This window comes from Solanum pennellii, chromosome 9, assembly GCF_001406875.1.
Source record: "Solanum pennellii chromosome 9, SPENNV200".
Classification (NCBI taxonomy): domain Eukaryota; kingdom Viridiplantae; phylum Streptophyta; class Magnoliopsida; order Solanales; family Solanaceae; genus Solanum; species Solanum pennellii.
Window position 1 is genome coordinate 73,059,577 of NC_028645.1, and position 22,439 is coordinate 73,082,015.

Consider the following 22,439-nt stretch of genomic DNA (forward strand, 5'->3'; position numbering starts at 1 on the left):
TATATATATATATATATATATATATATATATATATATATTGTGCAGTAATGAAGTTATTACCGTTAATTAATTAGTTGTAATTAAGCTATTACTGTTAGTTAAGTGTTGTTACAAATTATTTTTGATGTAATGATACACTGTACATTATGGTGCATCTGATAATATATCCTAGCAGCCCATTTGAAAATCTATGACTCAATTGAATTTGGGCACATTTAGTCCTTCTTTCCTTCCAAATGCGAATGACTAATTTTTTTAATCTATGTGATATAGGTTGATTTAATTCAAAAATTAGTTTTTTTTCAAGCTAGGGTTCTATCGACAGGGGCGGAGCCTAGATGTTCATCCGAATCCCTTCGATGAAAAATTACTCTACTTAGTTTTTTCAATATATACCACCGCTAGACAGAGTGTCTAGCAGTTTTTATTAAAATTAGAATACTCATTACATATAAATAAAAGCAAGGCAATCTAGGCCTTACCTTTTCAATTCTAATGAGGAAACGAAACCTCTACTAATTAACGTCTTGATAAAAATAAGAGTTAGATAAAACTAGCAATTCTATAATCATCACCAAATTTGTAATACATTACACTATGATTCTGCTTTTCCAAGTATTACACAACCTATACATGATAAAGTTACTTATAATGTAGGTATAGTAGGTTTTGAATCCTCAAGCTAATTTGTGTATTTTATTATACATATATTGAACCCCTTGGTAAAAATAGTTACTCCAATCCATCTTACTGGAAGAAAGAAACACGACCAAATATAGTATTAAAAAAGAAGTAGATACTAAGCTTACCAAAAACTAAATAATAATGTCCTTTGCCTTTGTCTTGTTAAAAACATTTTGTTTTGGCTTNCACTATGATTCTGCTTTTCCAAGTATTACACAACCTATACATGATAAAGTTACTTATAATGTATGTATAGTAGGTTTTGAATCCTCAAGCTAATTTGTGTATTTTATTATACATATATTGAACCCCTTGGTAAAAATAGTTACTCCAATCCATCTTACTGGAAGAAAGAAACACGAACAAATATAGTATTAAAAAAGAAGTAGATACTAAGCTTACCAAAAACTAAATAATAATGTCCTTTGCCTTTGTCTTGTTAAAAACATTTTGTTTTGGCTTTTGTGACTAATATTATATATATATATATATATATGTGTGTGTGTGTGTGTGTGTGTGTGTGTATGTGTGTGTGTGTGTGTATGTGTGTGTTCATGTGTGTTTTAATCTTGAAAGATAAATTTACATTTTTTTCATTAAAAGCAGAATACGTAATGAGAAACTCGACATGGATATATAAACACTCTAATTTTAGAAATAAACACTTAGAAACTACCATTTGGATAAATTTACAATTTTCAACACTCTGACTCGTCGCTATTGTGTTTTATGGACATCAATAATTGACACTACACATAAATTTTGGAGGTGCTCAGACTCTACATCGATGATTATTGAACAATGAAGATGAGTTAAGATGGTCATATATGCATATTCAAAGTTGAGGTGTTTATTCATCAGTTGAGGCTAAATTCTCGTTCTTGTTTATAAGTTTGAGTTATTATAATAGAATGTTCGGAGTCATTTAGTTTGAAGACAAGTTATAATGAAATTAATTGTGTTGTGATTGGTTTGTTATCTTGTTGTATATTTTTTCTTCGTATTAATTATTAAATTTTATATACATTTAATAATGAAGGCCAAAATCCATTTATCAGAAGATTTAGGTGCTAAATCTATTTAAATGCGACATTTTTGATGTATAAGCAAACTTGGATTGGTCGGATCCAAACCATTCATTAACACGGTAATTTTGTATTTGCATTGATGTAATGTAAATTTTATGCACTATAATGGGCTTTGACTATATTATACATGAATTGTAAAAGTTTCATATCCTATACCTTTATTCCTTCTCATCTTTATTGCTTCCTCAACGATAATCCTATCTAGGATTTGCATAGCCGATTTGGTCCATGTTTTACTTATATAGGTAGACAACCATGAGTCAAATGATAGTTTATATTTGGTATTAGGATAAAATTAGAAAACTAATAAATTTCTCTTGAGTTCATCAAACTTCAAGTCTACTTCTCTAATTCCACCTTTTGAATTGACAACAATTTTTTCTAGTGGTGTAGCATTGACAAACTATTTAAGAGGTAGAGCAACAATCTGTGTCAACCCGAACTGTCGTGCAAAAATATTTGAAGAGTAATACTACACTCCAGCTATTCCAACACTTGGAATCCCTATTATGAGACCATACTGGAGGTCTCGAGTAATAACGAAGTTGAACCAGGTATCGTCTAGATCTATCTTACTAGATGAGATACGCACTGCCAATTTCAGCAATGCAGGTGAATATGGAGTGAACTAGAAAGGACATAGGGAAGAACATGAGTAGAATAATTTAAAAACATTCTCGTAAGCTATTCTATTTTAACATACCTTGAGCCAGGACAATCATACAGTCGTCCATTGGTTCATTTGGCATTTCTCAATACGTGGCTCTGGAAATTTGTATTTTGCATTGGTTCGTCTATTGTAGAGAAGGAGTACAATAATCTATCCAGAACTTCTGGTTTGGAGGAAAAGTTGCTTTGGCTCCTTTCATACTATCTGATCTATACTAAGATTATGCATGGTTAGTTACTAGAGGATTATTTAGGTCCTGTAAGGAGACCGTTCTGGATCCTACAAGTCTGTATATAGTTTTATTTTCCGCAGTATAGACCTTTGCCTTATGATACACAGAATTGTACAACTTTAGGGATTGCCCTGGCTCAATGGAAGTTATGACAGAAATGTTTTTGAGAATGTTTTAAATATTTCTACTCATGTTCCTCCATATCTCCTATCCAGTTCACTCCATATTCACCTGGATGGATGAAATTTGTTGTGCATATCTCATATAGTAAGCTAGATCTAGACGATATCTTATCAAACCTCCTTATTTTTTGAAGACCTACAATATGTCGAGCAATAGGAAACAGAAGTGATGGAAAATCTGTAGTGGAGTATTACTCTCCAAATAAGTTTGCACGACATTTCAGGTGACACAAATTTTTCCTCTACCTCCTCATCATTCTGTCGATGCTTCACAACTAGAAAAGATTTTTTTCAATTCAGAAAGTGCATTAGAGAAGTGAATTCGAAGTTTGATAAACTGAAGAGAAATTTCTTAATTGTCGAAATTTATCCTAATCCCAAATCTACGCCATCATTTTAGTTGTGGTGGTCTACTTACATAAGTAAAACACAGACCGAATCATTTGAGCATATCCTACATAAGATTAATTGTTAGGAAACAATAAAGAAGAGAAGGAACAAAGTAATTGTATATTCGAAACTTTTACCTTCATGTATAATACAACCAAAGCACGCTATAGTGCAAAAAATTTGTTATGTGACAAGACACTACAGTCTAGGAGAAAAAAAATTTCTCCAAGAGAAATAAACCCAGATATTTTCCACAAGAATGTTCAATTACATCCAACATTTTAGTGATTCAAGATCTGGCATTTTTACCCAAAGTAAAGGGGCTGCAAGAAACTTTTTACTTTATTTAGAATCTTGAAACTACAAAAATAAAAATATTCATACCAAAAGATCTATAGTACAAACACACAACCACCTAGTAGAGACCTCTATCTGAAGATCACACACTTTTTTCCTGCAACAACAATGACGACTCTTAATATTACAAGACTAACAATTAGACAAAAATCATTAATAAGTGAAACAAAATTTAATTCATACTTATAATAATAGACTTATAATTGCAAATGTGTTATGAAACTATAGTAAAAGAAGAAGAAAGTAGAGAGAAGGGAATACATGTTATTTCTCTCGAGGGATTATTTTACATTGAAGAGGACCTCTCTATTTATAGGGGAAATCTTACTTGGTCCCAAAATAGGATTCCTAAAAGGACTCCACATAATAGGCATTCCCATTACTATAAATACTTTATAACAAAATGGAAATAAAAACGACTTAATAACAAATTCGTTGAGGTCGCAAAATTGGCTTAAAATGAGGAGCTGGATAAATCTACTAGTTTATTAGGAGTTCGCTGCTATAGTGAAGTTAGTTAGTTGGAATAATATTGATTGATTTTAGTCCTATAATATAGAATATATGTATCAAGAATAAAATTTCATGCTTGATAGAACAAAATTTTCTTTCTCTTTCTGAATACAATTGACCCAAATATTCTTCTCGAATTTATTTTCGTTTAGAATATATCTTCGGATATCGCAAAATAAATAGTTAGCTACTTGTAATATTTTTTATGTTATTTTATATGAGTCCTATGTGACTTAAATTTAAGACTTAGTTCTTTTATTTTTATATGAATTTTACTAAAATATTTTTTTAGTTAGCAATTATATCTTTAAATGTATGTCTCCGAATTATTCATAAAATAATTCCCTATGAGAATTCTGCATATTTTTTTTCAAGGTCTTTCTCTGTTATTTTCTTAGTTTTTTTAATTAAAAAAAAACTGGTATCTAGAATCTTCTTCTTAAGGGACATGTGAGTAGAAAAATGGATTCTGAAAATTGTTTTTCACGAATTACTCCTATTTTTTATGGTGAGAATTATAAACAATGGGTTGTGAGCATAGAAATGTACTTTGATGATCTTTATCTTTGGGAAGCAATGGAAGAGAATTATGAAATTAATCTGCTACCAAATAATCAAACTGTGGCCCAAATAAGGAGGCTTATTAGGCAAGTTGACATGGTTGAAGAAAAATTAATAGCCAGCCACAAATCTCAAACAAATGGTAAATTCTAAGAGAAGCGATGCTCAATGCAAAATTTGCAAATAACTTGGTGATGAAGCTGCTACTTGCAAAAGCTAATTTAAAAACGATGAAATAGTTGGCAAAATCACTAATAACAAAGAAGAAGAATGTTAAAAGTTTTACAACATCAGCCCCTATTGTTTAGTTTGACTAAGTCTGCAGTATAGCGATATTTTAGCTTTCAGTTGGTAGTTTTTTTTTTCTTTTAACTTGATAGTTTTCCAATTTTGTAGTATTTGAAAAATTGTGTTCCTAATATTTAGGTGAGTTTGTTTAGTGGAATTAAGTAGTGGTTTAGTGGGAATATGATTCCATAATATGTAAACCTTTATAAGGCTAAAGATCCTATTGAATAAAATCGTCCACTAACAATCTCTGCAACATAATTTGCTATCTTTTATTCTTCTTGCTATTTTCTTTTTCAACTATTGATTTCTCTATCAAAGACTTCGTCATTTGGCATCAGAGCAAGGTTTAATAGAGAAGAAGAACCAAATGGCGCATTTAGAAAATGGAAGATTAAAGCAGGAAAAACATTATTTTCCCTCAAGATGACCATCAAAGAAGACGTGTTGGAACATATACGAGATGCTGGAACACCAAAGGAAGTTTGGGACGCGCTGGCTACACTCTTTTCATAAACGACACACGACTACAACTTCTAGAACATGAGTTATTTTGATAGCTCAAAATGATATGATCATTCCACAATACTTTCACAAAGTGAAGTCGATATTCCATAAAATTTAAGAATTGGAACCAACATCTCCAATCGGGAAAACTAGGATGAAAAGAATAATCATTCATGGTTTGAGATCTGAGTGCAGAAACATTGTCACTGCATTACAAGGATGGCAAATTCAACCATCACTTGTTGAGTTTGAGAATATGCTTGCTAGCCAAGAAGCCATGGCTAAGCAAATGGGCGGAGTTTCACAAACAAGTGTGGAGGAAGCACTCTATATCAACAAAAGAAATCAGAATTATCATCTAGGGGGAGCTTCAAAAGACAATTAGGGCAAAAACAAGAGGTTTGAAGGGAAGTTTCATCACTGCGGAAAGAAGGTCCATAAAGCCAAGGTTTGCTGTTTCAATAAAAAGGTTGTTGAGAGCAACACTGCGGACACTTCTAGGCCAAAGAAAAGAGCATTTTTTGGTGTAGAACAAGAGAAGTTAGCTCTTATAGTAACAACCTTTAAACAAATTGATTATGAGAATGATTGGATTGTTGACTCAGGGTGCTCAAACCATATGATTGCGACAAGTATAAGTTGAAAAATCTAACCAAGTACAAGGGAAGTCGTGAGATGGTGATAGCCGATGATAAAAAATTATCGATAGCTCATATCGGTAAGGCTGTAGTGTCCCCAAATAGTAGAGTTGATCTGATGTGCTTCAAAATGTTTATCATGTCCCAAGTATAAAGAAAAATCTCCTTTCAGTAGAACATCTAACATCTACAGGTCATTTTATTCTATTTGGTCTGCATGATGTAAGAATGTATCATGTTGTTGAAATTAAAAAAGAGCTAGTAATGAAGTGACAAAGATTGAATTCCATCTATGTAATGTTTGCAGAAACCACATATAAAGACACGACAAGAAAGAATGAAACTTTAGACTTATGGCGTATTTGGTTTAGCCACGTTAGCTACTCTAAACTAAGTCTCATGATGGAAATGTCAATGTTGAAGGGTCTTCCAAAACTCTCAGTAAGGAGAGATGTTATATGTGCGGGTTGCCAGTATGGTAAAGCACATCAGTTTTCGTATGACGAGTGAAACAATAAGGCCAAGGAACCATTAGAGTTAAGTCACTCTGTTTTATTTGGACCTGTCAAGCAACTCTCTATTGGTGGGATGAAATATATGTTAACCTTCATTGATGATTTTTCCAGGTATGTATGGATTTATTTTCTGAAGGAAAAGTCTATTAACTTTTCAAAATTCAAAGAATTTAAAAAGGTTGGTGAAGTAGAAGTTGGCAAGAAAATTCTTTGCCTGCGAACTGACAATGGTGGGGAATACACCTCATATGAATTCTCTGAATTCCTTCAAAAGTATAAAATACATCGTCAGCTTACATGTCCAAAATACGCCACTATAAAATGGTGTAGCAAAATTAAAGAATAGACATCTACAGAAATCTATCGGAGCTTGCATCAAGCAAAAAGTATTCTGGGACAATTTTGCGCGGAAGCTATGAAAACTGCAGCTTTTGTGATCAATAGAATTCCCCAACAAAGGTTATGTTTTCTTTCACCTTTTGAGAAATTATGGAATATGAAACCATCAGTTAGCTATTTTCGTGTTCTCGGATGTGTATGCTCTGTATTTGTACCTAACCATTTACATAGCAACATGACAAAAAGGTTGTTAGGTGTATCTTTGTAGGGTATGACAGTCAATGAAAAGGGTGGTGTTGTTGATACCCAAGCACGGGAAAGTGATATGCTTCTCGGAATGAGATATTTGATGAAGGTTCTTCATGGTGGTCTTTAAATAAGGAATCCTGCAAGATTCAAATGTTATCAAAGATTCTCGACTCATGACATATCCAACTGAGTCTAGATTAAGCTGAAGATGAAGCTAATGAACATATTGCTGAAGAAGACTTGGCTCAAAATCCTTGTCAAACTAGTATGAACAACAACAAAGTGAAGCAGACGAGCTAACTGTAAGAAACATACCCCAGACTCTTAGAAGGTCATGAAGGATTATAAAGCTTAATCCAAAGAATGTCAATGCTGCCATAGTATAAGAAAAAGATGAAAAATAACCAGAGAATTTTGAGGAAGAATTACAAAATCCTACGTGGATTAAATCTATGAAGGAGGAGATTGATGTGCTAAAACTGAATTAAACTTGGGAGCTCGTGGTAAAGCCATGTGATGTCAAACCTATTCATTCAAATGGATATTCATGATAAAGCTATTATATTCCGGAAAATCATATGTCTAATGAAGAGCCCAGTATGCTCTTAGGATAAACTATTAGGGGTACATAGGAACCCCAATGCCATATATTGAGAAATATTGGGCATAGTATAGAAAAATTTGCTAAGGGATATTAGCCAATTTTCCATATACGAATAAGAAATATACTTTTTGGGTTGTCACAACCCAATCCAAGATTGATTTTCAATAAATGTACCTTCAATGAAGACCCTAAGATAAAAGAAAAATCCGTTCAGAATAGTTTCACAAAAAGTATTAGGCATCCAAGTGTAAATCCTAGTACCATAGCACATGATCATATAAAATTATCAAGTAAATTAAGAAGTGCCCAAGGACATAGTGAGGGTCCTTGGCACCATAAGTAAACATTCCCAAATGAACCATAAATAATAGTTAGTTAGGGAAGTAAAACCAACCCATGTGCAAGAAGTACAACCAAACCATGTGCAAGCACATGTGCAAGTCATGTGAAGAAGCTGACAAAGGAGGGGACCACCCAAACCGAATTTGGTTAGGGTAGTTAGGGGGGGGGGAAATCGTGCACAAGGGACCACTACATGTGGGGCCTAACCTCCCTACCAATTCTAGACTCTAAAATACTGCCCTGAATAACTAAATAACCTAGGACTAACCGAATTGGACCCATTTTTTCACCCGACAACCTAGGACCAATACTGGGTTGACACTAACCTACTACTAGTTAAAGAGACAACCTAGTACCTAATCTAGGATGGTCCAAAAGGTTAGTTACGGTCCTAAAAACTTAGGGATACTTTATTAATTCAAAAAGGTTACTTAATTAATTAATTTATGAACTTAATTAATTAATTTATAAGGGCTAAACCGAAACTACAAAGGAAATTTCAAGATTTCGTTTAAGACAAGAAAGGGACAACCTAGTACCTAACCTACGACGGTCCAAAAAGTTAATTAAGGTCCTAAAAACCTAGGGATACTTTAGTAATTAACCTAGTAAACTTAATTAATTAATTTATAAATTTAATTAATTAATTTAAAGGGGCAAAACCTTAATCACAAAGCAATTTCTAGATTTCGGTTATAACAAGAAAAAGACAACCTAGTACCTATCCTAGAATGGTTCAAAGGATTGGTTATGGTCCTAAAGACATAAGGGTTCTTTATCAGTTACCTAAGGTCATTTAATTAATTAAATTATTCATATTATTAATTATTTTAAATTGTCAACACGAAATTCTTATACTAACCTAGTATGATTCAAGAAACATCCCAGTACTTAACCTAGGATGGTCCTAAAGGGTTGATTGCAGTTCCAATGACTTAGGGGTACTTTAGTAATTACCCTAGGTCACTAAATTAATTAAATTAAGTATTTAATTAATTAATATAAAGTCAAAATGTGGATTGAAACCATTGTCAACACAAATTTCCAGATTTGACTAAGTGTTTTGTTTTCCGATGTTTTGTAAACTTTGGAGGGGTGTTTTGGTAATTGTTTAATTAATTAATTAAACTAACTTATTAAACCTAAGTTTTTATAATTCAATATCAGTTCCTAATCCAAAAAATCATGATCAAAACGTTGAGACTCACGATGCTAAGGCAGTAGGCGACAAACCGCAAGAAAAACATAGAACTCTGAAGAGTTCTTAGGCAAATTCAAGGTTTTCTTCAAGGTTTTGTTCAAGGTGATCTTTGTAGATTAAATTCTACATAAGGTATGGGTTTCTATTTTGGACTACATTCTCCAAGAAAACTTTCTTTCCAACGACTCAAATATAGGGTTGTTCCCGTGTTCTCGTCGAACTCCTTTGTCCCTAGTATCATTTTCAATTTCATGTTTAATATTTTAGGGATCATGTTGTTGGTATGTGGTGCTAGATGATATTATATGTAATGTTCTTGAATTATGAATGCCGATTAACCTATGAAGTTGTGATCGTATTAAGTTAATTGCTTAAAACGTGAATCATGAATCGACAATGTATTAGTTACACACGTAATTGTTGTAAGTGTTGATGTGTTTGTCCGAATGTTGCATTGCTGTTATAGTGACGTTATGAAGGTGTTAAATTCATAAAGTATTAATATGATGTTGTCCAATATATCTTAAAACGTTACCCTAAAGTCATGAACCAAGATTGGTTAAGAGAATGATACCATGTGAAGATGTGTTTGAAACTGTTATTTATAAAGATGATTACGGTTTGTTGTGCATACCTACTGTAAATGTCATTTGTTGATGATGTTGTGTTCGTTAAATGATCATATTATGCTGTTCAATATGTTTAAGAACATTATGCCTAAAGTTATGTTATAAGGTTGGCTAAAAGATCTCATGAAATGATAATTTGAGTGATTGTTTGGCTTATGCCAATAAAATGGCTAACAATACATTGTCCAAAAGGGATGCATCCAAATGGCTATAATATTATGTTAAATAATTAAAAGATTGGCTAATAAATAATATACATATCAAACCAATCATGAAATAATGTAAAATTTGGCCTATGCCAACATATAAGGTTATGTAATCTATACCCAATTGTTTATGCCAATACTAATCGTATGCCAATAAAATGGCTAAATATACGTTGTCTAAAAGTGATGCATGTAAATGGATATAATATTATGTTAAATAAATAAAAAGATTGGCTAATGGTTCATACATATTAAATTGAAATATGAACATACGTAAAATTGGCACATGCCAAAAAAAATGGTTATGTAGTTTAATATGCAAAGGTTGAGGCCAATACTAATCATATGCCAATCTTGTGTAGTTAGATTATCAAATGATAATATAAGCACTTCTAAACAAATTCAATGAACCCATAATCAAAGGCATGCCAGTCATTGGGACAACTCCCAACATGCTCTAAAAGAATGACATATTAACTCATGAAACTCATTGAATGAAGTGCTTATCGCCGATACACGATGATATGAATCTACTACACTAAAGTAAGTAATTAACATGAGTTACAACATAATTAAAGGGGTATAAAGTAAGTAAGTTACCAGATTGGGGTGTTAAAAGAAGTGAGACAAGTCTCACTTACACCTAAGCTACTATGTTAAAAGAATACTCATGTATGAAGGTGTTAGAAGGTGTGAGCCAGTCTCATTAACACCAAAGGATGATATGTAAGGAAAATTCACATTTCATTAATGTAAAGTAAGGATGAACAGTCACCAATAGAGTAAGTAAATCTCAATCTAGAAGCAAGCCTCCATAATGCTTGAGTCAACACTAGAAGATAAAGAAGAAATGTACATTCATGTAAAGGGGTGAGTAATTATGAAAAGAATATGTGCTAATGTTAATGAATGTTGTGACAACATGATAAGAGGCTAATCTGAAATATGATAGCAATCTCTAATGAACCTAAGTAAATGTTACCAAAACGTACTAATCTATGAGATTGTAAAGTTAAAAAAGAGACCAGTCTCTATGAACACTCTAACGAAAGTATTGAGATTAATGTATACTCAATACTAATGATGAGATGAGAAATCATGTAATTATCTATGATGTCCTCATACTAGAATCAAACTTTCATAACGTATGAGTTGGATGTAATGGAACATTATACTGAACACCGATAGGCTAACTATGAGCGGTGATGCTTTCTTTCGGGAAGGGCAGAGGTTCATGTAACTCTCATGAGATGAGACTGTCCGGCATGCCGGGTATGGGTCTCCTTATATCTCCTACTCTTTGAACCTATACTGCCAATATAGGGATCTAGCAAGGTTCAACTCCCTATATACGTTAGCATGTTCGGGTCACTTTGGCCGGTGATTCCTCCTCTTTTCGGTGTGGGGAAGACACTGCATTTCATGATGCTCACATGATCTATGTCGGTTAAGGTTAAAGTTAGAAAAGAAAGAATTAGGACAACCTCAAAGTATGAAAGATAATAAAATGAACAATACGGAAGGTGTTTGTGTAAGACAATCAGGAGGTGAAATCAGATTCAAGTAATGACATTAGGTCATTCTTGGTCATTGCACTTCATGATCCTTACCAGAGTCTTAAACTTCATCCTAGGTATAGCTGATGTTTACATCAGCCTACGAATGAATCAAATGAATAATGTGAAGTAAGAACGAATCAATGAAGCAGACTCTGTGTGTGCTAAAGAAGACCCTCGGGTTGAGGTCCCATATGTTGGGCCCTCACTTGTGATGTTTTAATGTTACATCAACGGTTCCAAAGTCTAGTGTATATGAAATGTATAATATATAAGACATGAAAGTAACGAAATCAATGGCATGATCAATAGAGAGTTGCTTATGAAAGGTAATGAAAATATTGTGTAAAGAATGACTCACTATAAGGTAGGGAAATCATTTCTTAGTCCTTGGATTACTTACTTGATTCATTGTAGGTATGGGAATACAATGAATCATTGCACTTGTAAGTAAATATAGGATCAAAAGAATTATTGAACTACACAACAACAAGAAGAAAAAGACTGAAAAATAAATCAAGGCTTGTGCCAATATTGGAGTATGAATAGATGCCTCAAGGTATATAAACAGGGTTAATAACCAATTAATGGGCATAGCCAACAAAGATTGGCCCATAAATACATTCATACCCAATTTAAGAATGAAATATTTATCTTGTAAGTAACCTAGCCAATAATGGAGCATGGATTATGAATAAACTAAAGAATGGGCATAAGCAATAAATTTTGGCATATATATATATATAATCATACCCAAAGGAAATAAGAATGAAGAATCTAATGTAGAGTAGCCAAATCATCTCCTTCGTCTTGTGAATTGCTTACTCGATTCACTGTAGGTATGGGACTACAATGAACCATTGCAATTGTAAGTGAAACATAATATTAAAGGAGATCAATGAACTACATAACAAGAAGAAGAAACAGACTGAAAAATAATCTAAGTGTCAAAAATAGGGCTCTCGAGTTTGGACTATCAAATTTCCAAATCTTCGCTCGAGTTGTTCTAAAATTATGTGGATGATACTTATGTTTTGTAATCATATAGATTATGAGTTGTGTGCTTTTAATGTATTAAAATACATCATATTCATACCACAATTCACATCTAACGATATAGGAAAGTCTAGTCACTACGTTTTCCAGAAATAGCATGTTGTTCTGGAAGAACTTTCTTTGATCATGCATACCTTATGTGTATGTGCATACACCCATACTTAGTACAAGTGGTGTACTAACCCCTACTATTTACTATTTTATAGATGCAGGTTAAGGGACATATTGACGACTCTTGCAGTGGTTTGGACATCAGGGTTTCTCCATACCATTTGGTAGGTCCTCTTGATTTAGAGGATGCTACAGTTTTAGTCTAGCCTTAGTTTTAGACAAATCTAGTGGATGTTTTCCCTAGTGTTTCTTTCGTACTTTCATTTCGAAGCTTTTGTAATAAGCGCGTGTTTGGCAAATGTATTTATGATATATTCTTATAATGTTTCGAATTGATTCTTATGATAGATGGTTATTACATTTATGTTGAGCTTAGTATATGGTGAATTCATGAAATAACTATATGAAGTCTATGTATACTTCATATGTTTAAAAGTTTTAAATTTTCCGTTAAAATTAACCATATGAATGTGATGAATGCAAGATGAGGCTTGTCTGTGACCTTTGAGAGTTCAACGACACCGGTTGCGATTCGGATTCCAGAATCCGGGTTGTGACAAAAGAGTCACACATATGGGTCAATTGAAACGCACAAAGCTCGTCTTATACCCCGAGGCTTTTATCAGCAATATGGACTAGATTATGATGAAACATATTGCCCAGTTGCTAAGCTTACTACAGTACGGATCATACCTGCACTTGTTGCCACTAAAAATTAGAACCTATGGCAGATGGACGTAAAGACTACCTTTTTGCATGGAGAGTTGGATTGGGAGATCTAGATGTGTAAACCAATGGGCTTTTAGAGTAAAGCTTATCATGAGTATGTATGTAAGCTTTGAAAAGCTCTATATGGGTTAAAGCAAGCACCAAGGGTATGGTATGATAAGATTTTTTAATTTCTTACACATTATTGCTATTCTGTAGTACTGAAAGATTCCAGTTAGTTTGTGAAAGTTGTTGGAAAGAAACAAGCTATTGTGCTAGTATATATGGATGATATAATCCTAACACGAGACTGTGAAGAAGAAATTCTTCTAAAAAATAAGAATTTGTCAGTTCGCTTCTAGATGAAATAGCTTTGACAACTCAACCATTTTCTTGGTTTAGAGGTTCATTATAATGAAGAAGGAATTTGTTTGCATCAGAAAAGATACTCTAAAGGTTTGTTGAAGATGTTTGGAATGTTGAATTGCATACCGATATCAACATCATTGGAGACAAATGCTAAGAAGTGTGCACATGAAGGAAAAGACTTAGCAGATGTGATGATGTATCGACAATTGGTAGGTTGTCTGATTTATTAAGCTTATACTCGACCTGATATTTCTTTTACAGTTGGTATGAGTCGCTATATTCAAAATCCAAAGAAGCATCATATGGAGGTTGTTCGGTGAATACCAAGAATGTGAAAAGTACAATTGGTTATGATATTTTTTACAAGAAAGGTGAAGAATGCAAGATGGTCGGATATTGTGACTCTGACTATGCAGAGGATCATGATACCCGACGTTCAATAATTGGCTTTGTGTTTAAGCTTGGAGCTTGATAGATTTCATGGTGTATCAAAAGGAAACCTACTATGTCTGTGTCAAAAACAGAAGCAGAGTATAGAGCAGCTAAAGATGCCCTTCAAGAAAGTATGTGGCTTATGAAATTGATGAAGGATTTACACCAACCAATTGGCTACTAAGTTACCTTGTACTATGACAATAATTCAGCAATTTGCTTGACTAAAAATCCTGTTTTTCATGCTAGGACGAAGAACATGGAAATAAATTATCATTTCATCGGGGAAAAAGTGTTGCAAGGAGAGATTGACTTAAAGCATATAAAAATTAAGCAATAAATTGCAGACGTTTTCACGAAAGGCTTAAGTGTCCATAAGTTTGAAAGTTTGTGTCTACAACTAGGCCTCGTTAATACCGGAGCTAATGTCGAGAGGGGGTGTTAAAAGTTGTACAACATCAACCCCTATTGTTTAGTTTGACTAAGTCTGCAATATAGTTATATTTTAGCTTTCAGTTGGTAGTTTTTTTCTTTTAAAAGGATAGTTTTACTATTGTGTAGTATTTGCAGAATTGTGTTCCTAATGTTTAGGTGCGTTGGTTTAGTGAAATTACAGTAGTGGTTTAGTAGGAATATGATTCCATAATATGTAAACCTATATTAGGCTATAGAGCCTATTGAATAAAATCATCCAGTAACAACCTCTGCAACATAATTTGGCTATCTTTTATTCATCCTGTTATTTTCTTTTTCAACTATTGATTTCTTTTTCAAAGTTGACTTCGTCAAAGAATACCACTTTTTTGTTGCAAGTTGTTTTTCAACAAAAAAAATTTGGATTTTTAATGATTGATAGTGCTTGTACAAAACACATGACATATGAAAGAAGCATTCTTAAAGTGTTCATTCCAATGATAAATACGAATGAATTAGGAATGATGGTGATTGTATTCATGCAAAAGGAAAAGAGTCTATTGCAATTAAATCAAATACAGGTACAAAAATAATTTCAGATATTCTTTATGTGTTTGATATTTATAGAAGTTTATTTAGTGTTTGTCAGTTAATAATAAAGGATTTAAAATAGTTTTAGGAGACAAACATTGTCGAATATTTAATTCTACTAAGAAATTGATTTTACAAGTTCAAATGATAGAGAAAGATCTTCTCATTTAATCCAATTGAAGATGCATACAAGCCTTGCAAGACAAAAGATTAATTAACAGATTTGTTCACAAGCAAAATTTTAGATGAGACTACAATCTACAGTTCCTGATCCAAGGAGGAGTGTTGAGAATATATTTCACCATATTGCAGAGTCAGCTACTTTTAGTTATCTCCAAAGTCTTTCTAGATTACTTTATTAGTTTCTTTATAAAAAAAACCAACAATTTCCATGGCTTAGCATATTTATCTTCCTCAGGATACTATCTCTGAATTAGTTAATTTCATAATTTTTGCATTAATTTGTATTAGAGCCATTATTCCTTGGAAAGGCTTTGGCAACATGAAAAACAAACTAAGAACGAGAAGCACATTAAATAGACGATAGATTTCTTCAAATACAGGAACATTTGCAGAAATGAATGAAGGGTATGTCTAGTATCCATGATCACAATGCTCAAACAGAACATGAGTTGGATCAAATCAAGTAAGAAATTGAATATATGGATACAAGGGGCATAAATAATGAATTTTTAAGGAAAGAATCTTCGAATGAAAGAGAAGGTTTCATAGAGTGTCAACGTGAAAATCGAACTATAGAAACACCAAATTGTGTTGTTTATCATGGTAGTAACACTTTCATTCATGATTCTACAGCAAAATTTGCTTAATTTTCTGGAAGAGATTTACGAAATTGGTTATATAAAGTTGATCAGTGAATCTCTATGAATGAAGTTCCTTTCATCAAAGGGTGAGGATGGTTGCTAAACACCTAGAAGGATAAGCTATAGATTAGCATAGATCCTTCTTGAAATTTAGGGTGTTAGTATGGATCCTATTTGGGTTGATTATGTAGTAGTATTTAAATTAAATATTTGGTGATGATGATTAGTATTTTATGAAATTCATAAAATATGTGCAAAAAATTGGAAGTGTTAGGGAGTATTAGACCGAGTTTGATAGATTCCCTGAAATTATAATGCAATTAGGTAACACCTAGGGGCTTTTTTATTTGTATTTTTGATAATTTGATAAACCCAAGGTCCTTCTTAAAGGACCTTATCCCTTGTGCAAATGTACACACAAATTCCAGGATGGAAAAAATATAGCTGGTTGGTGCACAATCTCCAAATTTGGAAGAAATGGCAGAAACCTCATCCAATAGCATGGAATCAAATGTTGTGACTATTCTTCATAAATATTATGACCGATAGTCATAACATTAGTTTTTGCAAATTTAAAATTGTTAAGAACTCTTGAAAGGCTTACACTCAAGTGAAGAATCATCCTCAACAACATCAGGGACCGGATAGAGATGCAAGCCTAGTTATCTTAGGGTTATTTCTTCTACACGTACATTGTAAGTATGTTCCTAATCTACGAAGGATTTGTATATATTTTTTTGGTCGAAAAGTCTAAGTAGGTTAAGGATATTTGATTTTGTGTGCAGCATTGTGTGTTGCTCAGTCTTTCATAGTCATCACGAGTGTGGTGATTTAGTGGGAAAACTACATGAATCTTAGTTGAAGTCTATGTTATCTAGTGGCGATATCTTAGTGGGAAAGGTGACATTTCCTTAGGCTCTTCAAGTAATAGAGTTATTCCTTGATTATGTGATTAATAACTTCTTCTCACGTTGGTTTTAACTGTGATTCACTTTTGGTTAAAGAAGATTAGTGAAACCGTTGAAAATACGGTGTGACATGTCGTGATTTTACTCCCTTGAGTAAGGAGATTTCCATGTAAACAGCTTGTGTTGTGTTCCTGTCAATATTTACTATTCGTAATTATTCTTGCCAAGTCAAGTGAGATGATTTGTTAACTGATAGTGGAAACAGACATTCTATCAGACTCTCAAACTAAAAGTAAATAAACCAACAAAAATATTTCCCCAATAACATTGCTACAAGAAGAATGTTTGAGAGTAAGGCACACATTTGGGGCCTTAGACCTAATTCGAAGTCTCAAATTCCCTTACTACCAACCCTACTTATAGTTGACCTCTATTTTATCAAAAACCTTCTTCCCAAAATACTATATTCAAAAAACATTTTTGAACCAAACAACAATTTATAGACCTAGTAGAATCAACAGTACTACCATGTCAGGAGATTGACAACAGTATAGATGAATGAGAGGAATTAAAAGGCGATTTTTTTCTATGATGAGAAGTATGTAATGGGACATAATTGCAGATCCACGAAGTAACTTCACCTTGTTGAGGTGTTGGAAGAATATTCAATAGATCTCAATAAAGAAGTATAGTTACAAGAAGAGTCTAGTGTAGCAGATGGAATTCATAGTTGTCTCACTACAAGCATTTACTACTATGATAAGGTATCATACATTAATGGTTATAGCGTATCTTTAGAAGAGACCCTTGCAAGTGTTGATTGACAAAAGGATCACACATCATTTCATTGGATAATAAATATCTAAAGACTTAGTCAGTAAATCTATTACGACCATTGAACTGTCTATAATTGTGGCCGATTGAAGGAGGATACAAAGTACTTCAACATTCGAGAATTCACAATGATTGTTGTAAGGAACTTTGTTTCTTCACATTTCCTACTTATGCCTCTAGGAAATGTAGAGACTGTATTCGAAGTGCAATATTTGAGAACCTTAGGCCGAATCTTATTTGATTCTAAAAACAAATTTTTTGAATTTGTTACAAGGGGAACAAACATGTCCTAAAAGGTGTTGGAACTCAACTTGAGGTATGCAGTTCCAATCACTAAATACTATAAGGGCTCAGATTCTCAATTATCCACGAAGATTTTGATGCAAGAGACCTCAGCACAAGGACAATCCAATGTTATACAATCTATTAAACGTACTGAGATTGTCTTAGGAATTTTCTTTTTCAACTAAAATTAATTCTACTTTTACTGCTTTATATTAGATAAGAGTTAGTGAATTAGTTGTTAGAAATCTATTCCTATTATTTAGGATCAAGTTAGTAAGTTATGAATCTGCTAGTCGTGGGTTTACTGCTTTCTAGTTTTTGTTTTCTATTTCATAAACGTGTTATGAAGACATCAATAAAAATGTTGTTCTACCAATATTCTTATTGACTTCTCCACCTTCTAATAACTCATACTTATGAATTTTCCTAACAATTGGTATCAAAGCATTTTTAGCTTGTGGGATATATGAGTATTTATTTGATTGATTGATTCAACTAATTCAAGCACCACAACAAGAAAAAAAAAAGCTTAAACAATGAAGAAAGCTCAAGTAACTCAAGCACCACAACCCAGAAAAAAAAAAGCTTAAACAATGAAGAAAGCTCAAGTTTCTCTGAAATGGAACCTCCTGTCGTCGATGATCAAAATTTTCACATGTGGGAAGTGATGATGGAAGCTTATCTCGAAGCATAAGATCATTGGTAGGCAACAAGGAGGACTACGATGTTTTTCCGCTAACCGGAAACCCAACAATAGCTCAACTAAAAAATAACAAGTACAAAAAAACTACTCTCTTAAAAAATTTTCACTCGTATAATGTCTCTAAAATCAGTGAAAGTCATCTACGAGTATATCAAGGTAGAATATGAAGGATATGACTATATTGAAGGTATGCAATTGCTTAATCTCATTAGAGATTTTGAGTTACAGAAGATTAAAGAATTGAAAACTATCAAAGAATACTCTGACATGATTATGAGCATAGCAAATAGAGTAAGCTTGCTTGTTTATAAGTTTAAACACTCACATGATATTGAAAAGAATCTGGTTATTGTACCTGAATGATTTTAAGACACAATTACTCCTTTAGAGAAAACCATGGATCTATCAAAAATCACTTTGGAGTAATGATTGAATACCTTGGAGGCTCAAGAACAAAGAAGGATTATCAGAGAAGATGGAACTAGACCGGGAGCATTGGCAGAAAAAAAATGAAGATAGTGGAAGATAGAAAAAAACACAAAAAGAAGAACCAACCAACAAATGGAGAAGGAGCAGCATGCTATAACAACAAAAGAATAGCATGTAGCTTCGAAGGAAACTATCCTCGCATTGAGGAAAGAATGGGCATGCGCCGTATAAGTGTCGGAAAAGGATTGATGCTTCAGTAAGTGTATTCAACTCAGGCATAAAGCAATTATTTACACGATTAAAATGCAGTAGCAAGATACAGAGGTCTAGGTTGTTAATGAATAGGAAGATGATTAACTCTTTGCATCATGTTTTACAAGAAATGTTTTAACTGAGGCATGGCTGATGAATAGAGGATATACAAACCATATGACTCAGGACAGAGGAATCTTTAATGACATGTAGCCTACTGGTGTTACAGAAGTCAGAATAGGTCATGGTTGTAATATTCCAGCAAAAGGAATGACAAATTTTACAATTGAAACACAATAAGGTACTAAAGAAATTTCCGTTGTTCTATACAACCAGATTTAGATCAAAACTTGTTAAGTATTGGTCAACTGTTAGAAAAAGGTTTCTAATTGTATTTCAAAGATAAATATTGCTTATCATGGAAGCCTCATAACATGACTTTTTTAAAGTAAAAATGAGAGGCGAAAGTTCTTTATTAAATATATTGGAGGAAGAACAAGGGGAGTATTTAGCAAGAAAAAAATCTTACGAGTTATGGCATAACAGACTCCGACTCTATTATTATCAAGGATTTCTAAAAATACAAGAATTGGTAATGGTTGATAATCTTTCTATACTGGGATAGAGTTATACAAATAGTCGGACTTGTTTATTCGGAGAAAAAAGTAGACTTCCATTCCAAAAGGAAACTTGGAGAGAAACAAGAAAGTTGCAGATGATTCACACGGATGATGGAGAACCCCAAAGGACTCCTTCACTTCAAGGTAGTCTTTATTATGTTATTTTTTTGATGATCTAACTTGAATGTGCTGGATTTATTTTTAAAGTATAAATCGGAGGTCCAGAGCATTTCTTTAAAGTTGAAAGCGAAATTGGAAAATAAAAGTTTCTGCAAAATTCGGATTTTATGTTTTGACAACGGCAAGTAGTACACTACTCATTGGTTTTGTCTAATTTGTGAAGAAGCAGGGATTGAATGTCAACTCACTACTTCTTAATTCTCCATAAAAAAGGAGTTAGCAAGAGAAGAAACACAATTGTCATAGATATGGCAAGATATATGTTGCACGAATAGATTTGCCAAAGATGTTTTGGCCAGAGGCAGCAAATATAATTGTATTCCTACAAAATCAACTTCCCTCAAAAAGTTTTAAATATAACTCTTCTTAATGAATGGTATGAATACAAACCTCCGCTGCATTTTCTTAAAGTGTTTGGTTGTCTTTGTTTTACCTATGTACCTCATGTCAAACGACATAAAATAGATAAATAGGATGCCCCAGACATGTTTATTGGTTACAATAATGTTTCAAAAGCGTACATGATCTTTCAACCTGAAGGTGAGAAGATACTTATCAGCAGAGATATCAACTACATGGAGAGTGAAGAATGGGATTGGGATGATTCAAGAAATTCCGTCTAGAAGACAAGATCGTGCTCAAATGAAAGGAACGATGATCCACCAATTAGGGGAACTCAATTTTTCTCTGATATAGATGAGAGGTGTAATGTTGCAATTAGTGAACTTGCTAACCTTTAAGATGCTATCAATGACCCCCAACTGGAGAAATTCAATGCATGAGGAGTCGTTTATGATAAAAAAAAATTGATATATGACAGCTTGTTGACAAATCTCAAGGAAAAAAAAAATTGTAGTATAGTGGATGTTCTTAACCAAGGTAAATGTATAACAAATTAATGTATTTAGTGTTTTCGTTGTTTTACTTAGTTTTACCAAGTCAATGTTTTTGTTCCTATATTTTAGGATAGGCTATAGTCAATAACAAAGTATATCAATACTTTGATATGGGAATATTTTCTGCACCTTTTTAGGATTCAAGTAATACTACTTTTAGGAGTCAGTTGTAGCTTTAGAGTTGACGTTATAAATTTTTCTTTTTCTGTATTTTTCACATAAGCTTTCAAGAAAAAGGTTAAGTTATTCTCCAATTTGTTGCCTCTTCTGATCATTTCAATAAGAATTTTCTGTTCAACTCTTTATTTTATGTTATCAGACCCATGTTGGAATTCTTCCATCTTTATTGTTGTTATCGTTTGGTTAGAAGATTCTTGTGGTGTACTATGGATCAATTTAATGAGGGAAGTGGTGCGAATGCACAGAATGGTGTTGAGAAGCTTGTAGGAACTAACTACAAATATTGTAGGATATGTATGGAGGCTTATCTTCATGGTGAAGACTTGTGAGAACTCGTAGCTGGTTCAGATGTAAAAATTCTAGCAGATACCCCTGAAAATTTTGAGCCACGTAGGAAATTGAAGATCAAATGAGGGAAGGCTCTATTTGCTTTAAGAACATCGATTAGCAAAGAGTTCATTGATCATGTTCGTGATGTTGGTTCTCCACAACAAGTCTACGAAACTCTTGAAAGGTTATTTTCCAAGAAGAATACAACAAAATTACAATTCTTGGAAAATGAATTGGCAATGACAATGGAAGGAACCATGTCGATTTCAGAATACTTCTTGCGGGTGAAGAATATTTGTGCTGAAATTTCTGAACTAGATATAACCGAGAAGATTAGTGTAGCCCGTTTAAGAAGATTCCTCATCCGTGGTTTAAATAAGGAGTATACACCTTTTGATACCTCCATACAAGGGTGGGCACAACAACCATCAGTTGAAGAACTGGAAAATTTGTTGTCTAATCAAGAAGCTTTGGCTAAACAAATGGACAAAAAGTTTCAACTCTTAACATGGAGCTGTTCTTTTTTCAAAAGGAAAGTTAAATGAGGATGAACCAGAGGAAGGTA